The sequence below is a fragment of the Sus scrofa genome, chromosome 2 (genome assembly GCF_054392235.1).
Source record: "Sus scrofa isolate SSC_HxYL_T2T_F1_AM1 chromosome 2, Sscrofa_HxYL_maternal_Yorkshire_Landrace_v2.0, whole genome shotgun sequence".
Classification (NCBI taxonomy): Eukaryota; Metazoa; Chordata; class Mammalia; order Artiodactyla; family Suidae; genus Sus; species Sus scrofa.
In genome coordinates this window covers 83,405,116-83,429,680 of record NC_139384.1, presented here as the reverse complement: position 1 = coordinate 83,429,680, position 24,565 = coordinate 83,405,116, and the positions used below count along the sequence as shown (strand labels likewise).

At 46.7% G+C, this 24,565-nt stretch overlaps 1 protein-coding gene across 21 annotated transcripts in view; it reads right to left on the bottom strand.

Moving 5' to 3' along the window:
- The window catches only part of RFX2 (regulatory factor X2), a 107,327-nt gene extending 83,097 nt beyond the window's left edge, over positions 1-24,230 (bottom strand). For all 21 annotated transcript variants that reach the window (XR_014837742.1, XM_085013170.1, XM_085013172.1 and 18 more), the window contains exon 1: positions 24,095-24,230. The gene's annotated coding sequence lies outside the window, so the exon portion shown is untranslated. The remainder of the gene's footprint in view (positions 1-24,094) is intronic.
- Positions 24,231-24,565: the final 335 nt, after the last annotated feature.

Below are 24,565 nucleotides of genomic sequence, written 5' to 3'. Positions count from 1 at the left end.
AGGCTAAGGGCTGAATCAGCTGCCAGCTGCAGCCACCAGCCTACACCACAGCACATGGCAACGCCAAATCTTTAACCCACTGAGCGAGGCCAGGGATCAAACTCGCAGCCTCCAGGATATTAGTTGGGTTTGTTTCTGCTGGGCCGCAACAGGAACTCCCAGCCTCTACAATTTTAATGTGGGTAATTACACACTTAGTAAATCATCACAGCCCACAAGCACCAGCTTGTTTATGAATTCGGTGTTAATTGTCCCTATGGACTTATAAATACCATTATCCAAAAATTAAACACTTCACGAGTGTACATTCATTTTTTAAAAGGGCTCAGAAGAGAGAAGACAGAGGAAATGGACATGGCGTTGGAACCGTAGTTTGGTTATAGTCACTGTTAGGGGTCAGGGTAGTAAATTATCGGGGGTTGGCAAACTTTCAATAAAGAGCCAGAGAATAAATTTTTTGGCTTCACCCTAAGGTCTCTGTTGAGGCTACTACAATCGTCACCATCTCTAGAACACTGTCCGGGACCTTAGACAAGGAATAAGCCCAACTGAGGTCACAGGCCGACTGGAGCCTAGAGCAGTGCAAATCGGAAATAAATCGGCAATACTGATCCTATCTTTAAAATTTTGATATTTTACCTATCAAGGATTTTTTGGCATTCACTTTGTTTTGTTTTGTTTTAAATACCGCATTAAAATATTATATCCTGGTGGCTGAGTTTTCTTTGGCACTGCCTCTCCACCCCCACCACCTTCCCCAATCTTGTGCCCGAGGGGTCTCACTTGCCTCTTTCAGTCCCGACCCTGGAGCTGTTTGGATAAAACTTTATTTATAGATATTGAAATTTGATTTTCATTAATTCTCCCGTGTCACCAAATATTCTTCTTTTGATTTGTTTCCAACCATTGTAAAATGCAGAAAATATTCTCAGCTTGCAGGACCTACTGAAACACAGGCAGCATGCCAGATTGGGCCCCTGGGTATAGTTTGCAGAGCTGTTTTATTATTCTTTTTTAATTAAAAAAAATTTTTTTTTATTTTTAGCTGAGTCTGAGGCATGTGGAAGTTCTGGGCCAGGGATCGAACCCATGCCACAGCTTCCACCAGAGCTGCAGCAGTGACAACACCAGATCCTTACCATGCTGAGCTTCCAGGACATCCCTGCTGACCTGTTTTAGATGGTCATTTAAGAAACATGTCTTACTCATCTTTTTAAATTTTTTTTCATTAAAATTTTTTAATGAAAAAAATTTTTTAACTAAACAATTTTTTTTTGGCTTTTTTTTTGGGGGGGGGTGCACCCAAGCATATGGAAGTTCCCAGGCTAGGGGTTGAATCAGAGCTACAGCTGCTGGCCTACACCAGAGCCACAGCAACAGCAATAGGGAATCCAACCACCTCTGTGACCTACCCCACAGCTCACAGCAACGCCGGATCCTTAACCCACTGAGCAAGGTAAGGGATTGAACCCGAATCCTCATGGATACTAGTCGGGTTCGTTGCTGCTGCACCACGACAGGAACTCCTTTCATTAAAAATTTTTTTAATTAAAAATTTTTACTCATTTTTATATTCACATAAAAATACCTGCTATCAAATGTGCACTCAGAATAAGCCAATCTTATTTTCTTCCTTTATGACATTCCTTCTTGCCTCCAGGTCCCCAAACCCACCAGCACGCATGCTCAGAACACCCCAAGAGGTCTTGGGGTTTGGTGCAGGGAACACCCATGAGTGACCGGACCGGTCCTCATCTGCCCCAACCCCTGCTTTCCTTATTAGGAAGGACTAGAAAAGTATTACACAAAAGTACAATCTTCTCAAGTGAGGGTGTGGAAGCGAAATGGGTTAACGACTCAATCAACTATTACATGACCACACACAAGGGGAATCTTCAGGGCCTTTACTAAAGCTGTGATCCCACAGTCCTACAGGACTTAGGAGATAGAAACTACCAAAGGATATGCCTCCTTTAGTGTACTGCTAGAGAATACAACCACAGTAAAAGATTCACTGTTGTTAATTGAGGTAAATATATATCAAAATTCACCATTTTAATCAATTTTAAGTGCACAGCTCAGTGGCATTAAGTACATTCACATTGTTGTGTAACCATTCCTCACCATCTGTCTCCAGAACTCTCTCATCATTTTTGTTTTGTTTTGTTTTTTGGCCACACCCACAGCAAGTGGAAATTCCCAGGCCAGGGATCGAACCCACGCCGCACTTGTGGTCTGCGTCACAGCTGCAGCAATACCAGATCCTTAACCCACTGAGCCGAAATGGAAGTGCCAAGAACTTTCTCACCTTCCCAAACTGAAGCTCTGACCCCTTTAAACACTGATTCCCTCAGCCCCTGGTACCCATCATCCTACTTTCTGTCTCTATGGATCTGACTCTTTTCTAGAAACCTCACATGAGTGGAATCATACAATATTTATCCTTCTGTCACTGGCTTATTTCTCTGAGCATTATGTCCTCAAGGTTCATCCACATTGTGGAATGGGTCTGAATGACCTTCCTTTTTAAGGCTGAATAATAGTCCATGATATGGATAGACTACATTGTGTTTATCCATTTATCTGTTGATGGACTCAGGGTGTTTCCATCTTTGGGCTACTATGAATAGCACTGCTGAGAAGATGGGTGTACAAGTATTTATTCAAATCTCTAGGTATTTTTTTTTAATGGCCGCACCCCTGGTATATAGAAGTTCCCAAGCCAGGAATCAAACCTGTGCCATAGCAGTGACTCGAGCTGCAGCAGTGACAACACTGGATCCTTAACCTGTTAGGCCACCAGGGAACTCCATCTGTTTGTATTTCTTAACAATGAGTGATGGTAAGCATCTCTCCATATGCTTATTAGCCGTTTGTATATCCTCTTTGGAGAAAGGTCTACTCAAATATTCGCCTATTTCTTAATTAGGCTAAGTATTTTTTTATTTCTTTTTTCTTTTTTTTGCTTATTAGGGCCACACCGGTGGCATATGCAAGTTCCCAGGCTAGGGGCCAAATCGGAGCTGCAACTCACAGCAACCCCAGATCCTTAAACCCACTGAGCAAGTCTAGGGATTGAACCTGAGTCCTCATGGACACTAATCCGGTTTATTACCTGAGCCACGACGGGAACTCCCTAAGTGTTCTTTTTGCTGTTGAGTTGCAGGAGTTCTTTATACAGTCTGAATATTAACCTCTTATCAGATACACAATTTTGCAAACTTTTTTTTCCCCATTTCACCAGTTGCCTTTTCACTCTGTTGATAATATCCTTTGAAGTACAAAGTCAACCTTTTTCATGATGTTTCATTTATCTATTTTTTTTTCTTTTGTTGCCTCCGCCTTTGGTTTCATGTCCAAGGAATCACTGCCAAATCCAAAGTCATGATTTCCCTCTATTTTCTTCTAAGAGTTTTATACTTTTAGCTCTTATATTTCAACCTTTCACCCATTTGAGTTAACCTCTGTACCTGGTGTAAGATAGATAAAGGTCCAACTTCATTCTTTTGTATGTGAATATTATTTGTTGAAAAGCCTGTCCTTTCCCCCATTGAATGGTCTGGGCACCCCTGTTGGGGTAAATTTTTATAACCAAGTAATTAAAGTTAAGTAACAATACATGAGGATCTGATCTTGCCAGAAAGGGCACCATAAAAGTGAATTTGTGAAAGAATCTAACATCAGTTAGACAAAACTGCTTCTTCCCTTCAATATATATATATATATATATATTTGGCCTGTGACGTTCAGAAGTTCCTGGGCCAGGGACTGAACCCAAGCCACAACAGTGACAATGCCGGATCCTTAACCCGCTGAGCCACCAGGGATCTCCTCCCCTTCAGTATCAGTGGACATGTCCCAGCAGCCCTCTTATTCTTGCTTTCGGTGGGGACTTCCTTACTATTCTTTCCATGGCGAACTTGAGTGGAGCTGACACCCAGCACTCTACAGAGATACAAGGAAAACTCCTGCCTTTTCTGTTTACTACAAAGTGTTTGATTTTGACCTAAGTTTTGCCCTTCTATTTTTCATTTTATTTTATTTTATTTATTTATTTTGTCTTTTTGCTATTTCTTGGGCCGCTCCCGCGGCATATGGAGTTTCCCAGGCTAGGGGTCTAATCGGAGCTGTAGCTGCCAGCCTATGCCAGAGCCACAACAACTTGGGATCCGAGCCGCGTCTGCAACCTACACTACAGCTCACGGCAACACCAGATCGTTAACCCACTGAGCAAGGGCAGGGATCGAACCCACAACCTCATGGTTCCTAGTCGGATTCGTTAACCACTGCGCCACGATGGGAACTCCCCTTCTATTTTTCAAAACCTGGAGAATACTTAGAAAGTGGTTTAAACTTGGCAATGTGCCTGTTCAAACAGCTACAGCAGGATCTTGTAACTGGGTCTTGAGGATTCCCCATGGGTTTCACTTTGGGGAATCTGTGAACTTGTACTTAAAATTCAAGTGGGGGAATGTGTGTCCATGGTTGCTCTTCTGGAGAGAAATTCCCAACTTCCAACAGACTCTGAAAGAGGTCTGGACTGAAGAATAGTTAAGAGACACTGGGCTACATGATTTCTTCTTTTAACTTAGGTTCACTAATGCAAGGACTCCAGTTAGACAAGGCTTGTACCATCCATGCAGGTGAGTGGTCCTTAGAAGAAAGTGACAGAAATAGTTTGCATTCAGGAGGGGCCAGAACATTGCCAGTGGGCCCCAATCAAATGTGGCAGAGACATGATGCCAGGTGGGTCGGTCACAGGAGGGGAGGCTGCCGGGTCTGGATGTTGGGGAGTGGGGACAGAAAGGCACAGCCTCACAGACACAAAAGGCAAAGGGATGGATGTGGCTAAAACAAGATTCCTTTTTTTCCCCCCTTTTCAGCCATGTACACAGCATGCAGAAGTTCCCAGGCCAGGGATCAAACCCATGCCACAGCAGTGACCTGAGCTACAGCAGTGACAATGCCAGGTCCTTAACCCACTAAGCCACACAGGAACTCCCCAAGATTCAATTACAGCAAATAGGAGAATACAGTAAATATTACTCCCTCTGACTTAAAGGAAAAAATGTTAAACACTGCTAAAAAGTCTAGGGGTTCACAGAGTTCCCCTTATGGCTCAGTGGTAACAAACCCAAAGAGTATCCATGAGGACACAGGTTCAATCCCTGGCCTTGCTCAGTGGGTTAAGGATCCAGCTGCTGTGAGCTGTGTGCAGGTCACAGACAGGGCTCAGATCCCATGTGGCTGTGGCTGTGTTGTAGGCTGGCAGCTGTAGCTCCGATTGGACCCCAGCCTGGGAACTTCCATATGCCTCAGATGCAGCCCTAAAACAAACAAACAAACAAAAAGTCTAGGGATTCATACACCTCCCAATCAGCATTGTATTGAGACGTACACACTGGTCAGATATAACAAGTGCTGTGTGTGAGGCCAGCCTTCAGTTAACTTTTCCTGTGAAGGACCCAATAGAAAATATTTCAGGGTGAGGTGTTCTCTGTTAAGACTACTCAGCCCCTGCAGCATAAGGTAAAAGCTGCCATAGTTGATACGTACATGGGTGAGCATGGCCATGTGCCAATAAAACTTCATTCGTGAACCTAGAAATGTGAATTTCATAGGATTTCACGTGTTCCAAAATCTTATTCTTCTGTTTGTGTTCAACAACTTAAACATGTAAAAAAAAAATCATTCTTGTCTCTAAGAGAGAGCCTAAAACAATTCTGGGTAAATAAACGGACAGGCAGCAAACAAGCCATGTAATAGCAACCCACATTCTGAAATCTCAGTGTCCAGAGGGTCAAGGCCACTCAGAGGGTGATGGGCCACATCCCTGTCTTGTCTTCTGCCCTGAGCAAGAAGGTGCAGGATGTCAGGGAGCCTCTGAAAAGGACGTGCCCACAGGCCAGAGCTGGAGCCGTGTCACGAGGTGAGAGGGACAGCCCTCACCTCCTGTGGCTTCTGACACACCCCCTCCCCACCCCCCTGCATAGCTCTGATGTGTGCCCTGCATCTTTATGATTCAGGGTCTCTGGACATTTCATGAAGGAAGAGAAATCCGTGAATGCAAGAAGATTATAAAAGATGACACTTTTTGGGGGGGGGGGTCATGTGCACAACATTTGGAAGTTCCCGTGCCAGGGACTGAACCCAAGCCACAGCAGTGATAACACTGGATCCTTAAGCTGCTGAGCCATCAGGGAACTACAAAGATAATACCTTTGAATAGATATTTTTCCAAAAGAGATATAAATATACAAATGGACAATAAGCACATGGAATGACGCTCACCATCATTAGTCATTTGGAAAATGACATTAAAGACCACAGCAAGATCCTGCTTCACACCTACTCGCTTGGCCACAATAAAAACAAGGGAAAATAAGATGTGGGGGTGAGGATGTGGAGAAACTGGAGCCCTCCTACACTGCTGCTAGAAATGGAAAATGGTGTCGCCACTGTGGAAAACAGCTGGCAGTTCCTCCAAGAGTTAAACATGGAGTCATCAGAGAACCCAGTCACTCCACACCTAGGGATACACCCAGGAGAAATGAAAACCTAAGCTCACACAAAAACCAGTCCTCGAATGTTCACGGCAGCATGACTTGTAACAGCTCCAAAGTAGAAACAACACAAACGTCTACCGGCGGGTGAATGAATAAATAAATTGTGGTCCGTCCACACGATGGAATATTATTCTGCCATAAAAATGGAAGGAAGCACTGACACCTGCTACCACATACATGAACTTCAACACATGAAACTCGGTGAAGAAGCCAGTCACAAAAGGCCAGCCACATTTTATAGGATTCCATTATAGGAAATGTCCAGAACAGGCAAGTCCATTGAGACAGGAAGGAGACTGGTGGTTGCCAGGAGCTGAGGGAAAGGGGAATGGGGAGGAACAGGTAATGGGTACAGGGTTTCTTTTAGGGGTGATGAAAAAGTTCTAGGAGTTGCCATTGTGACTCAGAGGGTTAAGAACCCAACTAGTATCCAAGAGGATGTGCATTCAGTCCCTGGCCTCGCTCAGTGGGTTAAGGATCTGGTGTTGCCCTGAGTTGTGGTGTAGGTCCCAGATGCAGCTGAGATCCCGAGTTGCTGTGGCTGTGATGTAGGCTGGCGGCGCAGCTCTCATTCAACCCCTAGCCTGGGAACTTTCATATGCCACAAGTGTGACCCTAAAAAGGCTGGGGGAAGAAGTTCTAGAATTAGACAGTGATGAAGGTTCCACACCACTGGGAATACCCTAAAAACAAAATCACTGAACTATACTTGAAAATGGTGATGTCTACGTTATGTGAATTTTACTTCAGAAGAAAATGACGAAGCATGTGTAGGCAAATACCAGCTGAAGCAAAAGAGATGCTATAGAAACTACACTTGTTCCTGTATTTTTTATCTGGGAAGAAGTGAAACGCAAAGTTGCTGAAGACAATGAGAAAGTTAGGCTTGAGAACTTGCTAGGTCAAAATTCTTTATACCATTAAAAAAAAAAAAAAAAACTTGGTTAACAAACCAAAATAGTCCTCACACACTATTCCTTAGAGACTTTCTGTTTGAAAACCTCAGTGACATGGGGGAAGGTGTAAGAGAGCCTGTTTTAAAAAAATGCCAAAATGTTTGGTCAGACATGTCCCATAAACAGAACCAACTGTGGGGAAGCCATGAGGAATGAACAGGCAGTGGTAGGATTTTTGCCATCAGGAATCTGAAATGAGAATACGTCCCAGTTGGGGAGCTGAGAGAATCGAAGGCTTTCTGGCCCCAGCCCTAAGTGACCTTCACCACTGGAGGATAAAGGAGTGGGTAGTTTCTAGAAGATTCTATGTTCATGAAACACTAATGAAGGAAAACCAGATTAGTTTCATGTCTCAGAAGTCTTAGAGAATGTTAAAAAGAAAAATAGGATCTGTTCTTTTTTTTTTTTTTTTTTTGTCCTTTTAGGACCACACCAGCGGCATATGGAGGTTCCCAGGCTAGGGGTCCAATCAGAGCTTCAGCTGCCAGCCTACATCACAGCCATAGCCACACGGGATCCGAGCCACGTCTGCGACCTACACCACAGCTCACAGCAACCCCAGATCCTTAACCCACTGAGCGAGGCCAGGGATCAAACCTGCAACCTCATGGTTCCTAGTCAGATTCGTTTCCACTGTGCCACGAGGGGAACTCCAGGATCTGTTCAATTTAAAGTGGGGGAAAGAGCTTTGATTAAGGATGGATAATTTTACTGCACTTGATGGGAATTCTGGGGTGTTTTTGTCTTTTTTTTTTTGTCCTTTTAGGACCACACCAGCGGCATATGGAGGTTCCCAGGCTAGGGGTCAAATCAGAGCAGCAGTTGCTGGCCTATTCCAGAGCCACAGCAATGCGGGATCTGAGCAGCATCTGCAACCTACACCACAGCTTGAGGCAACGCCGGATCATTAACCCACTGAGCAAGGGCAGGGATCAAACCGGCAACCTCACAGTTTCTAGTTGGATTCGTTAACCACTGCGCCACGATGGGAACTCCAGGGAGTTCTGGTTTTAAGTTGAATAGCATTGTAATGAGAAGTCAAAGACACGGAGAGACAGAGGTTGGAGAGCAAGATCCAGAGGCTGCACAGGGGGTCCCCACTAGCTGGAGAGAGCAGACACCACAGCAGGAGCTGGATCCCCTAGAAATGACCCAGAGGGACAGGTCTTCCGCTGGGACAGCAGCAGAGTGAACACTTTGGTGGAGCATCAAGTTGCAAAAAGCTGAAAGCCACATATCAACAGGGAATTTAAAGGGGCGGGAAAATGCTGTTGCCATGTGAGATGAGGCTCAAAATCAAGGCAGCAAGTGTGAACTTGTGTCTGCACAAACCGGCCAGGCCTCCCCAAGAGGCACCCACAGCCAAGGACGCAACTCATGGGGACAGACTGAGGCTGAGTCAGCCACACGTGATCAGTGAAGGGGGCAGAGCAGAATTGACTAGGGCTCGTCTGGGGAGAGGAAGGTGGCCAGGTGCCCTGGAACCGCCAAAATCAGGGGCAGAATCTGATGGACTTAGTCATTGGACAGTTTTCTTGGGGGTGGGGGGACATGCACATTCACCAGATGGTCCAAAGGTCTGTGACCCCCTATTCTGTGAATGGGACTAGGAGTTAAGGGTCAAGGACAGGCACAGGTAAAGGAACACGATGGCGCTGGTGGGGCCAGAGGAGGTGGCGCAGTCTCAGCAAGGAAGTAACCCCCACTGCAGGACTGAGCGTGAATGTGAGAAGGAGCTGATACAGAGGGAAGGAAGTCCCTTCCACCCAGTGATTCCCCTTCTGGGAATTTGGAAACATCTCAGACATGTGCATAAATATATTTGGACTGGGATGTTTACTGCAGCATCATTGGGAAGGGTGAAAAAGGATAAATGAAATGCCCCTAACAAGGAGCTAATTAAATACCTCCAGACACATCAGCACAGTGGAATCTCAGGCAGCAGACACACAGGATGATAAGGAAAGACAGAGACTAAATATTAGATGAAAAGAGCACGTTGCAAAAAAGTGGGTATAATATGATCCCCATTTCTGCCTACATGAAAGGAATGAAGCGCTGACACATGCCACAACATGGATGCATCTTGAAAACATGATGCTCAGTAAGAGGAGCCAGACGAAAAAGGCCAGGGTGAATGATTCCATTGATATGACATGTCCTTAACAGGCAAATCCACAGAGACAGAAAGTGGATTCATGGTTGTGAAGGCTGGGGAGGGGAATGAGGGTGACTGCTAATGGCGGGGTTTCTTTTTGGGGTGATAAGAATGTTCTGGAATTAAATAGTGGTAATGGTTACCTAGCTCTGTGAAAATACAAAAACCAATGAATTGTGCACTTTAAAGGGGGTGAGTTTTATGACATCTGAATTACATTTTGATTCAAAAATAATAAGGTATCAGTGAGTATGGTTTATCTGTATACAAAATATCTGAAAGGATCCACATGGAACTTTATCTGTAGTGGGACGGGCAGGATAGGAGAAGGGGAGGAAGCTAGAAAATACAATGGGAAACTCTTTTCCCATTGTATTTTCTTGTACTACAGTGAAAGAATATGACTTCCGTAATGGAAAAGAGGAAGCAAACACACTTACGGGGACCGCCTATAAGGATCCCAAAGTCCCAAAATGGTCACTAGGGAATTCTGGGATCAAACTCCTCAGTGGTCCGGAGTGGACACTCTGCAAATCTAATCATGCTCACTGTAGAAAGCAGTAAACATTCGAGTTGCAGAACCTGTGCTCCTTGGACCTTGCAACTGACTTCACACTGTGAGGCCAGGAAGTACTGAACACTATCAGGCACTCCAGTAGTGGTTGCCTAATAAGAAGAGTGGGGATGGCCTAAAGGTTGTGCCCACACCACCCAATACTCCACTGCTGGCTGTATGTGGCTACTGAACCTTTTTTTTTTTTTTTTCTTTTTGTCTATTTGCCTTTTTGCCTTTTTTCTACGGCCGCTCCTGCAGGATATGGAGGTTCCCAGGCTAAGGGTCAAATTGAGAGCTGTAGCCACCAGCCTACACCACAGCTCACGGTAAGGCCGGATCCTTAACCCACTGAGAGAGGCCAGGGATCGAACCCACAACCTCATGGTTCCTAGTCGGATTCGTTAACCATTGCGCCACGACGGGAACTCCTGGCCACTGAACTCTTGATCCAAACCGAGACATGCCATGGGTATAAACTACACACTGGATTTCAAAGACTTTACTCACCAGGAAGTATGTGAACGACCTCAATAAAAACTGTTTCATCGACCTAAATGTCCATCAACAGACGAACAGATAAAAAAGATGTAGTACATATAGGGGAGTTCCCGTCGTGGCTCAGTGGAAACGAATCTGACTAGCATCCATGAGGACGCAGGTTTGATCTCTGGCCTTGCTCAGTGGGTTGAGGATCCAGTGTTGCCGTGAGCTGTGATATAGGTTGCAGATGTGGCTCGGATCTGGCTGTGGCTGTGGCATAGGCCAGTGGCTACAGCTTTAATTCAACCCCTAGCCTGGGAACCTCCGTATGCCATGGGAGCAGCCTTAAAAAGACAAAAAAAAAAAAAAAAAAAAAAAAAAAAAGTGATGAGTATATACAATGGAATATTATTCAGCCATAAAGAAGAATGAAATAATGCTATATGCAGTAACATAAATGGACCTAGAGATGATCATACCAAGTGAAGTGAGAAAAAGACAAATATCCTATGATATCACTTACATATGGAGTCTAAACTTTGACACAAATGAACCTATCTACCCAATAGAAACAGACTCACAGACATGGAGAACAGACTTGTGGTTGCTATGGGGGAGGGGGGTAGAGAGATGGACCGGAAATTTGGGATTAGCAGTTGCAACCTATTATATATAGAATGGATAAACAACAAAGTCCTACTGTGTAGCACAGGGAACTCTATTCAATATCCTATAATAAGCTATAATGGAAAAGAATTTAAAAAGTAAATAAATAAATATATACATATATCTGAATCACTTTGCTGTATAGTAGAAATAAACACATAAATCAAGTGTGCTTCAATAAAGTAAATTTAAAAAATAAAAACTTTCATAAAGATGCTATGTTAAAGTAATATTTTGGATATACTGGATTAAATAAAATATATTATTTAAATTAATTAATTTCACCTGTTTTTCTTTTTAGAATGTGGCTACTGGAAATTCTTTTTTTTTTTTTTTTGGCTTTTTAGGGCCACACCTGCAGCATATGGAGGTTCCCAGGCTAGGGGTCGAATCGGAGGTACAGCTGCCGGCCACGGCCACAGCCACAGCAACACCAGATCCAAGCCGCGTCTGTGACCTATTCCACAGCTCATGGCAACACTGAATCCTTAACCCATTGAGCAAGGCCAGGGATCGAACTCTCAACCTCATGGTTCCTAGTCGGATTTGCTTCCGCTGCGCCACGACAGAACTCCTGGAAATTCTTAAATTACACACATAGCTCAAATTATGTCTCTAGCAGACAATCAGGATCCAGCAGGATCCTAGAATCAATCACCCAACTGTGAAATCACAAATCCCTCATGAGGCCCCAATTTGCTAGAAGTGATTTTAGAGCTTGGTCAGATCTAGTAAGAACTGGAATCAAACTAACAAATGATGACTCTATTTGGTGTCCCACAAGGACAGTTAGACCTGGTCTCTGTCCTCGAGGGTCTTCCACTGCGTGAGAGAGAAAAGGAGACAAACAAAGACGCCTTCTGTGGCAAAGGTGACAGGTGCAGACTCCACATGGAACTTGGGACCATAAACCCTGGGGTGGGGAATCTGAAAAAGTCGCATCCTGGATGCTGTGGGACAGGCGGGACCGTCCTGTGGGAGTGGGGATAGACGGGGAGGGCAGACCAGGTCAAGAGCAGAGCCAGGCACAGGCAGGTGTGTGTGTCATGGAGGTGGGGATGGAGGGAGAAGGGCAGGGAGTGAGCGGGTTGGAGCAGAGGCTGCGGCCCCTGGACTCCATCTTCTATTATAGGGCAGAGCTCAGCAAACCACAGCCCATGCCCGGGGCCAAGTCTGGCCCCATCTTCTGCCTAGTTTTGTACGGTCCACAAACTAAGAATTGTTTTTACTTTTTTTTTTTTTTTTTTTTTGCTATTTCTTGGGCCGCTCCCGCGGCATATGGAGGTTTCCAGGCTAGGGGTCTAATCGGAGCTGTAGCCACAGGCCTACGCCAGAGGCACAGCAACGCAGGATCCGAGCCGCGTCTGCGACCTACACCACAGCTCACGGCAACGCCGGATCGTTAACCCACTGAGCAAGGGCAGGGACCGAACCCGCAACCTCATGGTTCCTAGTCGGATTCGTTAACCACTGCGCCACGACGGGAACTCCTGTTTTTACATTTTTTTAATGGGTGAAAAAAATCAGAGTCAACATATTTTGTAACACTTGAAAATGACATGAAATTCACATTTCAGTGTCCAGAAGTGAAGTTTTATTGGCACACAGCACCCTTCACGAGTGGCCAGAGCTGAGGTGAAAGCTGGTCCCAAACACTGACAAGCAGTCCTACAACTCTGCAAAAAGGGGAATTCATTCACCCCACAAATTTTGAGTGCCACATTTTGTGGACGAAACAAATCTAAAAGACATAAGCACATTTGTTTAGAATCAACTTTTCTGGGGGCTGAGCCCATGGCCAGGGATTGAACCTAAGCCACAGCAGCGATGACGCTGGATCCTGACAATAGGCCACCAGGGGACTCCTCAAATTGACTTTTTTTTTTTCTTTTTAGGATTGCACCTGTGGCATATGGAAGTTCCCAGGCTAGGGGTAGAATCAGAGCTTCAGCTGAGGCCTACACCAGAGCCACAGCAACACTGGATCTGAGCCACATCTGCAAACTTCACTGTAGCCTGCAGCAATGCCAGATCCTCATCCCACTGAGAGAGGTCAGGGATCATACTGGCATCCTCACAGAGACAACATCGGATCCTTAACCTGCTGAGCCACAATGGGAACGCCTCAAATTGACTTTTCAACAGAGTGAAATCTTTGAAAATCTCCAAAGCAAACAAACGGAATCAATCCACTGCAAGTGGCTGATGTAGAATTAGGAAGCTAACAGCTTGCACTGTGTACAGGGCTCCTGGCAAAAGGACGCAGCTACGGCCCAGTTATAAGATTCCATGTCCCCAGGAAGATCCCTGTGCTTTCTGCAAAAGAACTAACCTTGTGATTTTGGCTAGGCCAAAAGGGAAGTTGGTTAACAGAAGGGGGTCTTTGATTAAAATTTCTTCGGGAATTTGGTAAAGAAAAACAACTTACTGAAAGGGCCGGAATGTTAATCTAAGCGGAGTCAAAACCCCAGAGTTTTGCAGGCTACCAGATCTCAGGCAAGGCTTTCGTGACTTTTGCTTTGTTACTTGATGGAAGCCCGGCCCTCTGAAGAGCACTCTGGGCTCAAGTGTTTGGTTCACTCATGTGTGAAGTACAAAGCCCTGTGGGAAGTATGGCAGGGACAGCTGTCCCTGTCCCCCGGAAGCCCACAACTGAGAACAGAAAATAAGACACAAAAACAGCACGTCCATGTAGTCTTGGGATGCTAAGTCTCCGTGCTGTGCCTCTTCTGGCTGATTCAGCCTGGGGTCCCTAACTAGGGGGTGGTTCTGCCCCCAAGGGACAACTGCCATGTCTAAAGACAGAGTTGTTATCACGACTGGGGGAGGGGGAGGGGGGCACTCCTGCCAGATGAAGGCCAGGGGTACTGCTCAACATTCTGCAAGGTCCAGGATGGCCTCTGCACCCTCCCGTCAAGAATGATCGGGCCTCAGAGTCAAGGGCAATGAGGTGCAGAAACCGGGCCTGGTCTATAGTTTTCCCACTTATTTCACCTGTTAACATCTCAAGGGTCTCTGGTGAGAGAACATTAGAGAAGGATCTTAGGGGTAAAGTTAAGATTTTTCATCAGTAGAAATGACATTTCAGAGAGAGGGGAGACCTCACCATAAGACCTGTTTAAGGCATGGCAAGCCAATTAGGAGAAATCTTGAAAGACAGGCCACAGAAAGGGAGATGGGGCTGGGCGGAACCAAGCCTTGAATGAGCTAAGTATGAAGTGTTGACACCCATTTAGCTAAAAAAGCAGACAGAACATGCCCAACCCCTCCTCTTGACACAGCCCAGGGGACACAGTGAGGTGGCTTGGGGAAAAGATGAAGAGACAAATAACAACTGGGTAAGAAGCATATGCCAGGGAGTTCCCTGGTGGCTCAGTAGATTAAGGTCTGGGGTTGTCACCTCTGTGGCTCAGGTTTGATCCCTGGCCAGGGAACTTCCACATGAGCCAAAGGCATGCAGGTCTACATGAGGATGGGGAAGGGGAAGTGATTCTGGTGGGTGCTTACTGTTAAGGGCTGGAGAGGAGGAGCTGGGCATCTGGGCGTAAGGACTCTGGTGGCCGCTGCAACTAGAAGAGGGAGAGAAGCGGGGTTGCAAAGACCACGCTCACAGGTGGGAGAGGCTTCCCACCCAGAATCCAGGTGGGGGCTCCACGTGGCTGCCTGGCCACTACCCAGTGGTTTGTTAAAGTAGAAAACTTAGGGAGTTCCCATCTTGGAGCAGTGGTTAACGAATCCGACTAGGAACCTTGAGGTTGCGGGTCCGGTCCCTGCCCTTGCTCAGTGGGTTAACAATCCGGCGTTGCCGTAAGCTGTGGTGTAGGTTGCAGACTCGGCTTGGATCCAAGTTGCTGTGGCTCTGGCGTAGGCCTGTGGCTACAGCTCCGATTAGACCCCTAGCCTGGGAAACTCCATATGCCGCGGGAGCGGCCCAAGAAATAGCAAAAAAAAAAGACAAAAAAAAAAAAAAAGTAGAAAGCTTCTCATGGGGAAAAAAAAAAAGTTCAGAGTTCCCAAGGTGGTGCAGTGGAAATGACCCAACTAGTAACCATGAGGTTTCGGGTTCAATCCCTGGCCTCGCTCAGTGGGTTAAGGATCTGGTGTTGCTGTGAGCTGTGGTGTAGTTTGCAGCAGAGGCTCAGATCCTGTCTTCCTGTGGCTGTGGTGTAGGCCGGCAGCTATAGCTCTGATTAGATCCCTAGCCTGGGAGCCTCCATATGCCACAGGTGTGGCCCTCAAAAAAACAAAAAGACAAAAAAATAAAAGAAAAAAAAAAGAAATTCTTTTTTTTTTTGCTGCGTCCCTGGCATGCAGAGGTTTCCAAGCCAGGAACTGAACGGGCATGGCAACAGTGACCCGAGCCACAGCAGTGACAATGCTGGATCCTCAACCACTAGGCCACCAGGGAACTCCCAAAAAAGAATTCTTTTTAAAATTGAAGCACATCCTTGAAGCTGTTTTCTGTGAGTTTGGAATTCCACATTTGTTTTTTCTCCAAGCAGGTTCCATATGTACGTACTCTGAGAAGAACAGCAGAGGTAGGAAAGCTCCATGTGGTGTTTTCTTTGGGTTTTCTCTGGATGGGGTGGAGCAGTGACACATTTTTGCGGGCCGGTAATTTGGGGGTAACTGCTTCCCATCCCTTACCCCAAGGATCATCTTTCTAACAGAAACATTTCCTGGAAACACGGCACTGTTTCCAAAAGATAAACGGTTTGCATTTTTAAAATATGAGCATAATTAAGTGTTGCTGCGACTTCAGGAATGGACTCCTGTATCATTAGTGTGATCTTGACAGTTTTCCAAGGAGACAGGTGTTTGTGAGCCAAGTCCTCTTTCACTCTGTGGGGACCCGTCCTTTCCCCTTTCTGCCGAGGGACTGTCCTAATCTGATCACCAGGGGACTGTCTTCAGCGGGCCTTATGCTCCCTGGTGCTCAGTCCTTGAATTACTCTCTCCTTTGCCTTCCGAGCCCTGTCCCAGGTCCTCCTGCACCTAAGACTTCCTGCAAAACCTCCTCTGTCCAGCATGACTCACAGCAGCCAAATGTGGAAACAGCCCAAGCGTCCAGCGACGGATGAAAGGACAAACAAATGTGGTCCATCCACACAATGGAATATTACTCAGCTTTAAAAAGGAAGGAAATTCTGACCCATTCTACCATGGGTCAGATGCTCAGTGAAATAAGCCAGGCACAAAGGGCCAGACACAGTCTGATTTCACTCAGGACTGTCTGAGGTCCCTGGAGGAGTCAGATCCATACCAACAGGAAGTAGAAGGTGGGGCTGGGGGCTGGGGACTGGGGGCTGGGGGAGGGGGAGGGGGAGTCAGTGCGTCGTGGGGACAGAGTTTCAGTTTGGGAAGATGAGAAAGTTCTGGAAATGGATGGGGATGGTCACAATACTGAGCTGTGCACTTCACACTGGTTAAAATGATAAAGTTTATGTTATTATGTTTTGCCATAATTTTTCTAAAAGAAACCACTTTCCTCTGACTCTCCACTGGTTTCCTGCTCCTTGAATTCTGATGGCTCTGCCTTTGGCCTTCTCTTCTCACTCTCCGCCCTCTCCTTGCGTGAGCTCATCTGTTTTCACAACTGAAATAACCAATTATGTGCTGACAGCTCCGAGATCCTACCTCCAGCCAGGACTGCAGCCCCCCCTCCCGCCACACCCCCCATCACTGGGTCCTCAAAGCCCCCAGAATCTTATAGCTCTGTCCTCCCCAGCATCCTGGGCAGATGCTGTCCACCAGGCCCCTGTCGCTCTGGGCCTGGACCACAGCAGTGGTCATTCTCCATCACCAGCCTCCAGGCACCAGGTTTTTCATGATCCCTACCAAAATCCCATCTAATCACAAAGTGCTTCCCAACAAACCTCTTAGCCCAGCACCAGACAAGTCCCACCCAGCCAGCCAGGGATCAGCAAACTTTTCCTGCAAAAGCCCAGACAGTAAATATTTTAGGCTTTGTGGTCTACATTCTGTGTCTGTCGCAAATAGTCAACCTGCCATGGCTTCCAAAAAGCAGCCAGAGACAGTATGTAAATGAAAGCAGCGCTGTGTCCCAGTGCAACTTCACTTCCCAAAACAGACCCTGTGTGCTGACACCTGCTTTCATCTCCAGCCTGATCTCCCTTGTACCCTGTGCTCGGCTTTCAGAAAACACAGCCATACCACGGCTCTCCCCACCCATCTGCCTGTACACATTCCCAGGATTTAGCTCCCACCTGCCTCGTCCTGGACACCTCTCCTGGCCCCTCAGGCAAGTGGCCCCCTTCCTCTGTGCACCCATTGATGCTCTAGCCCATCTCCATTTTGAAAGCATCTCCCGCTCCTAGGTGGACTTGGGTCCCTGTAACCTCTTAGGATAGCGTCTGGCTCAGAAAGCAATGAATGAATGAATAAGTGATGAAGAAATGTCAGAGGTTTTGAAAGCAGGTCTTCCAGCAAACAGATGAACACCATAGCTCTGACAACTACAGGCAGAGGTGAAATCTCCCAATGGCCTAATTTATACTTAGAACAGCACCCAGATTCCTCCCCATGGCCTCGGGGGCCCTCTGCCTCACCTTTTGCTCACTAGGCATCAGCCACACAGCCACCTTTCTCTACCCTGACCAGGCCCAGCTAACTGATTCCTCCTGCCACAGGACCTTTGCACCTGCTGTGCCCCCTGCATGGAAAGTTCTTCCCTCTGTAATGCACAGGGCTGCCCCCTCTCATCATTTCAGTCTCAGCTCAACTGTCTCCTCCTAGAGAGATTCCCTGGACCCCAGTAGGCCAGTCTTAAACACACACACACACACACACACAATCTGAAAATAACTGCAGAGCTCTTAGTAGAAACAGGCTTACTGTATATAGCACATCTGGGTTTTGTTATATAGCAAATGACAAATAATCACTATATCGGGCCATAAAATGTAAGTTCTACAGATTTTTAATGGCTTTATAAAGTTTGTTTGTTTTTGTTTTTGTTTTTTTTTTTCTGGGTGTTCCTGAAGCATGCAGAAAGTTCCCAGGCTAAGGATGAGCCACATCAGTGACAATGCCAGATCCTGAATCCACTGAGACTCCAGGGAACTCTTTTTTTTTTTTTTTCTTTTTTGCCATTTTTATTATTTTCCTTTTTTGTGTTTCTTTTTTCCACTTTTAAACATGGATTACGGCAGGTATAATCTGATTCACAGCAACTAAAATGCACTTGCTGTTATGTATCACCTAAACGTTTGGGAAGCCAACTCCATTTTTGGGAAAGTCATAGAATTCATAAAAATTAAAAATAAGGCTGCCAGGGCATAAAACCATGCTTTTAAACACACAAAACCTATGTATCATAAAGCAGGAATGCATTTCAGGAAAAAAGAAGTGGGGTGTAGCAAAGAGCAGGGCCAGGCTGCTATTCCTGAGGGCCCAATTCAAGTCCTGGCACGCAGACCAGGCCAGTTCTCACCTCCGAGTGGCTGATTTCCAGACTTTGACCAGGTTGGCACCTAAGAGCCAGCGATAACAGAGAAGGGAAACCGGTTTCGAAGTGTTCTCATTGGGAAGTTCTGCCTGCAGAGCTGGCCACTTGGCCCACCCCATCTGAAGATATGATGCTGGCGGTCTAATTTCAGATGGACCCAGACACCAACCAAAATGTGGGACTTTGAGTTTCTTCTTAGGTTGTTCCTGTTCTTGCCAGCACTTGAGGCTGGCAGAAGACCATATCTATACCAGTGATTTTCTATGCAATCGAAGGGTTTTTCCCATGTTTTAAACAGACAGTGTCATGCTCAATCGAGCAAGACATGTTTACCGAATGTCTCCTCTGCCCTTAGTGGTCAGGAAACCAAACTTAAACCATCCCAGGCAGGCCACCCTGCTTGTTTGTTTCATTCTAATAATAAAAATAATGACAACCATAATAATAATAGCTCTCTGTTGAACACCTATGATGTGCCAGGCCCTGGGCTAACTAGTTCTAGATATAATTCTTTTTTTTTTTTTCTTTTGTCGTTTTTCAGGGCCGCACTTGCGGCATATGGAGGTCCCCAGGTGAGGGGTTGAATTGGAGCTGTAGCTGCTGGCCCATACCATAGCAACGCCAGATCTGAGCCACATCTGCAACCTACACCACAGCTCACAGCAACATTGGATCCTTAACCCACTAACTGAGGCCAGAGATCAAACCTGTGTCCTCATGGATGCTAGTCAGATTTGTTTCCACTGAGCCACAATGGGAACTTCTAGATATGATTTTTAATATCAAAACTGTACATGTGATTATCTATTTCACAGATGCCCAACCTTACCTGGAGTCACCGAGCTAATTAAACATTAACCCCCTTTCTGCCGGGCCCCAGAGCTCACATCTGTAGCATCCAGGGCTATGATCGTATTTTTCCTTTACTGTTCCCTCTGGCCTCGTTCATCCAATCTGAGCTGTACAGAGTCACACAGATGGCGAGATGTCATAGATAAGGAGGGAATCTTACATTTCACTTCAGCTTTCCCCGTAAGTGTACAGGAGACCATTTATTTATTCATTTAACAAATATTTCTCCAGTACCCACTCAGTGCCAGAAGGATTCTCAGCCCTGGGGGATAAAGAAGTTCATAAAACACTCAGAGTTGCTTCTCGTCCAGCTGACATTCTAATGAGGGGACGGCGATAATAAAGTAAATCCATATACGATATGCTGTGTTAGTGACAAATGCTAAGGAGAGAGAAAACAGGGAAGGAGGCTAAGGGGACCGTCGCTTTCAAGTAGGTGGTTTGGGAAGGGGAGTTTGAGAAAAGGCTGGAAAGGAGTGAGAAGCAAGCCCCCAAATGCCTGGGCCAAGCACTTTCCAGGCAAAGAATTTAAGGGACTCCCAGGAGGCCAGAGGCTTTGAAGAGTGGCTTGTAGGATGGGAGATGAGGCCGTAGAGGGACTGGGCTGGGGAAGACTGTGGCTTTTGCTCCAGGTGAGATGGGAGTCATGGAAGGAACACAAGACAGGACACGACATGACCCCCAGTTAATGGGCTGGATTCACCCAGGCATGCAGCACCAGTGGCTGGGACCGAGAGCTGGTGGTGGAAGGGGCAAGGTGTGGTCAGATTCTAGGTCTCCATCTTTTTTTTTTTTTTTCCCTTTTTTTTTTTTTTTGGCCACACCCTTGGCATGCAGAAGTTCCTGGGCCAGGGATCAAACCCAAGCCATGGCAGTGACAATACCAGATCCTTAACCCACTGAGCCACCAGGGAACTCCCTCCTTTGTTGATCTTGTAGTTTCCAAGAAGCAGTGGTTTTCAATTGTCTAATTCCCAGCACATATTTCATTCATTCCTTCATTCATTCATTCACTGGACAAATTAAGTATGTTCTCTGGGCCAGGCATGTATCTAAGACAACTCAGCTCATGGTGGAACTAATCACCATTTCAATTCTAGAAAAGGAATCAAAATGCATTTTTTAAAAAATACATGTTCATCTACAATCCCTTTTAATAACGTGAAATCCAAAAAGTTCTTTTTAGGGCCGCACCCGCAGCATATGGAAGTTCCCAGGCAAGGGGTCAAATGGGAGCTACATCCACCGGCCTACACCAGATCTGAGCTATGTCTGCGACCTACACCACAGCTCACAGCAACGCCAGATCCTTAACCCACTGACTGAGGCCGCGGATCACACCTGCATCCTCATGGATACCGGTCGGGTTCATTACCTTGAGCCACGATGGGAACTCCCCCAAAAGTTCTTAAATTTGGAGGTTTTTTTGGTAAATTTGGCATACACTTGTTTGGTGACAAAATCTGACCTAAACTGAGGTTGCTTTTGGTCCTTATCAACCCCCTTTGGCTCCCTTTGGTGTGAATATTCAGACAGTTCAGGGCAGAAAAATGTCTGTGTTTGTTGGGTGCACCATGGGTTAAGAGTTTAAGGCATGGATGGGGAGTTGTATTTCCCTGGCCCTGAGTTCAGTGAAGGTCCCCACAAGAGAGACAGTTTCTCTTAAGAACTTCCCTTGCTTTGAAAAAAGTTTCACCTTTTACAGATAAGTAGGTGTGTATGGGGGAGCATACTGTCTAAATAAGTGGCCAACCTGTGTTAATTAAAAAGAGCCAAACATGCAGTTCCTTCTGGCCCTGGAATTTTACGAGCAAAACAACCATCTGTGACTATAACAATCTTGTAAAAACATTCAAAATTTTGATTCAATTACAATATTAATGAAAGTGAAATCCATCAAATATCAATAAATATTAATTAATTTTAACTCGAATCTGAAATTACAAATTAGATCTAAGGCATAAGAGCCAGATAAACAACTTCCCAGCATCTGCCTTTCTGGTAAATAGCTCCATCCTGGCAGCACTTCAGAGATAAATGTGGTTAAAAGATGAATATTAAGGTAATATGTGCCCTGCACCCAGAAAGCAAATATCAACTGAATTTCAAAAGACTTGTTCTGTTACTTGGGGTGATTAACAACCCTGCCCCTCTCCTGTCAGAGTCCCCTTCTAAGCATCTCAGAGATTTATCCAGGATGAGAGGAACACTTCTAAAGGGCTGAAGAATTCATATGGCTTTTATCGCAGGGGCAAACTCTTTCTGAATCCATTCCTGACCCCTATTTGGAATATCACAGGATCACGGAACCAGTTATCTTTTTCCATCATATATTATGAGAAGTCCCCTTCAATACTTTGCCAAGACTGTTGGCAAAATTAGCAGGGGTTATTAAGGAAATTAAATTGCTTTCTTGGGGGATGGGGGAGTGGGTACTAAACACACTTTCTCTCTGGCCAGAGTAGGTGAGTAGTCATTTCTAAGGTTATTTGACAGTCGGTTCACGTTTTTAAACTTGAACGGGAGAAAGAACAGGGAACCAAATCCAGATACTCCCCAGGACAGAGAGTTAAGGGTCTTTATATAAGCAAACAAATAATGTTTCCGATTATGAACAACAAGATAAAAATATGTCCACACTAAGTGCAGGCAAAAAAAAAATTTGTTGTTAATGTTTTCTATTATTGTTGTTGTTATTATTATTATTATTCTGTTGGGTAAGTCTTAATTGAGATGGAGAGCCTTGTATCAGGTTTGATATTTCAGATTCGAGGATATAAAGCTGATTGAGAAGGGATAAAACTCATGACCATCTGCACTGACAGTTGAATGTACAAAGCAAGAAAATAACTGTGTGTTGGGCTGGGGGTGGCGAATAATAAAACACCCACAAGCAGGAACGAGGTCTCCGAAAAAAGGCAGCTCTGGACTCCAGTGCTGCATCCTGCCCTTCTCCCTCATTCCTGTGGGGCAACCAGAAGGTTAAAATTAGGAGATGAACCACCCCCGCCGCAGCAGCCGGAATGGCAGGGGCAGTTGGGCCCCGGGGGCCCTGGAAATAGCCACTAGGATCGGAAACTCAACTTTCCTAGCGCAGCGGCGAGAAAAAGCAACAGGGACGAAGACGGAGAGAGAGCCGCGACTCATCCCAGAGGGAAAAAGAAAGGAACCGAGAGGATTTGGGGTGCGTGTGTTCTGGGGGTCAGGGGGTGGGAGCTGGATTCACAAACACACATGCACTCGCACGACCTCTGGAGAAAATGCCACAGACCAGTTTGAGCCACATGTTGGGCTCTTTAAACAAAATAATAAATTAATAAATTAAAAAAAAAAAAACACCTTTCAGTGAAACTTTTCTTGCTTCGCTATCAGTCCAAATAGGGGAGCTGCGGGTGTGCGAAGGGGCTTCCTGAGGGGCGTGGAGGGAGTGGCGGATCCAGGACCCCCCCAAATTTAGGAATGCGGGGGTCACAAGTGAGAGCGCTCAGAGTATCCGAGGGAGGAGCTCTAAACGCGAGGATTTGGGGTGGAAAGGTGAGAAACGGGTCTCTGGTAAGCCCAATTCTTGGGGATTTTGTGGCCATAGAGTGAGAAGGGGGGTTCCTGTTCTAGACCGGCGCACTGACTTTGTATTAAAAAGCGAGAATGGAGTTACAGGCAGCCCTCAAATTCAGTATTTGGGAGCAGGGTCAAAACGAGAAGCTCCCCGGGTCACCTCAATCCAGGAATTTGAGGGTGAAGGTTAGAACGAATCTTTTAGGCCCTCCCAATTCAGGAATTTGAGGTTGAGCGTGAGAAAAGGGCCCCATGGGTGCCCCAATTTCAGAGATTTGGGGAGTAAACAGGAGGAGTCTCCAGGCGCCTTCAATTCAGGGAGTTTTAAATATAAGAGTTCGAAAGAAGTTGCCAAAGAGTCCCCAGTTCAGAGAGTCTAGGGTAAAGAGTGCGAAAGGGGTCCTCCGGCACCCCCAGTTTAAGGATTTGAGGGATAAAAGAGAGAAGAGGTTCCCCAGGAGCCCCAAATTCCGGATGTTTGAAAGTAAAAGTTTGAGAGGGGTTCCAGGGGCGCCCCCAACTCGGGGATTTTTAGGGTAAGAGTGAAATAGGGCTCTTGGGGGGCCCCAACTCCGGAAGTTTTGTGAGAAGTGAGGCGATGAGTCCCCCCACCTCTCCCCGAATTTGGTTAAAAGGAAAAAGGGGTCCCTGGGCGCCCCAAACTCAGCCGCGCCTTCGGGACTCGGGGTACAGAGGTAGGTCCCACGGACGCGCCATCCCGGACGTTTGGGGTGAACGGCAAGGACTGGGCTGCCCACTCCCGACCCCTCGATCGCGGTCCCCGCCGCCCCCCGCACTCCCCGGCCGGGCAGGGCCCGGGACGGTCGCATCGGTCACCTGGAGTTCGGGCCGGGAGTTCGGGCAACGGCTCCCGCGGCGGCGGCGGCTGCTGCTGCGTGTTGGTCCCCGTTGGTAAGTAACAGTCTCCACGGCTACAGTCTCTATGGCGGCGGCGGCGGTGGCGGCGGCGGCCGCTCCTCCTCCCGCTCCCGGCGCCCGCCCGCTTGCCCGCCTGCTAGCCCGCCTCGCGCTGCCTGCCCTCCTGCCGCGACGGGGCGGGGCGTTGTTATCGGCAACGGTTACCAGGTTCCACGCCCCACCCCCTCAACGGCCCGCCCATGCCCGCCTCCAACGGGCGCTGTAGGGGCGGGGCGCAAGGCCTCGAGGCTCTCCATTGGCTGCCCTAAGTGCCTGTCAGAGGGGGCGTTCCCCGGCAAGGAAGAGGGCGAGGCCCGACCAATTGCCGCGAGGAAGGGCGGGGCTGGCGGGAGGCGCGCGGTTCCGAGGGTTCGCAAGCGGTAGGCGCGG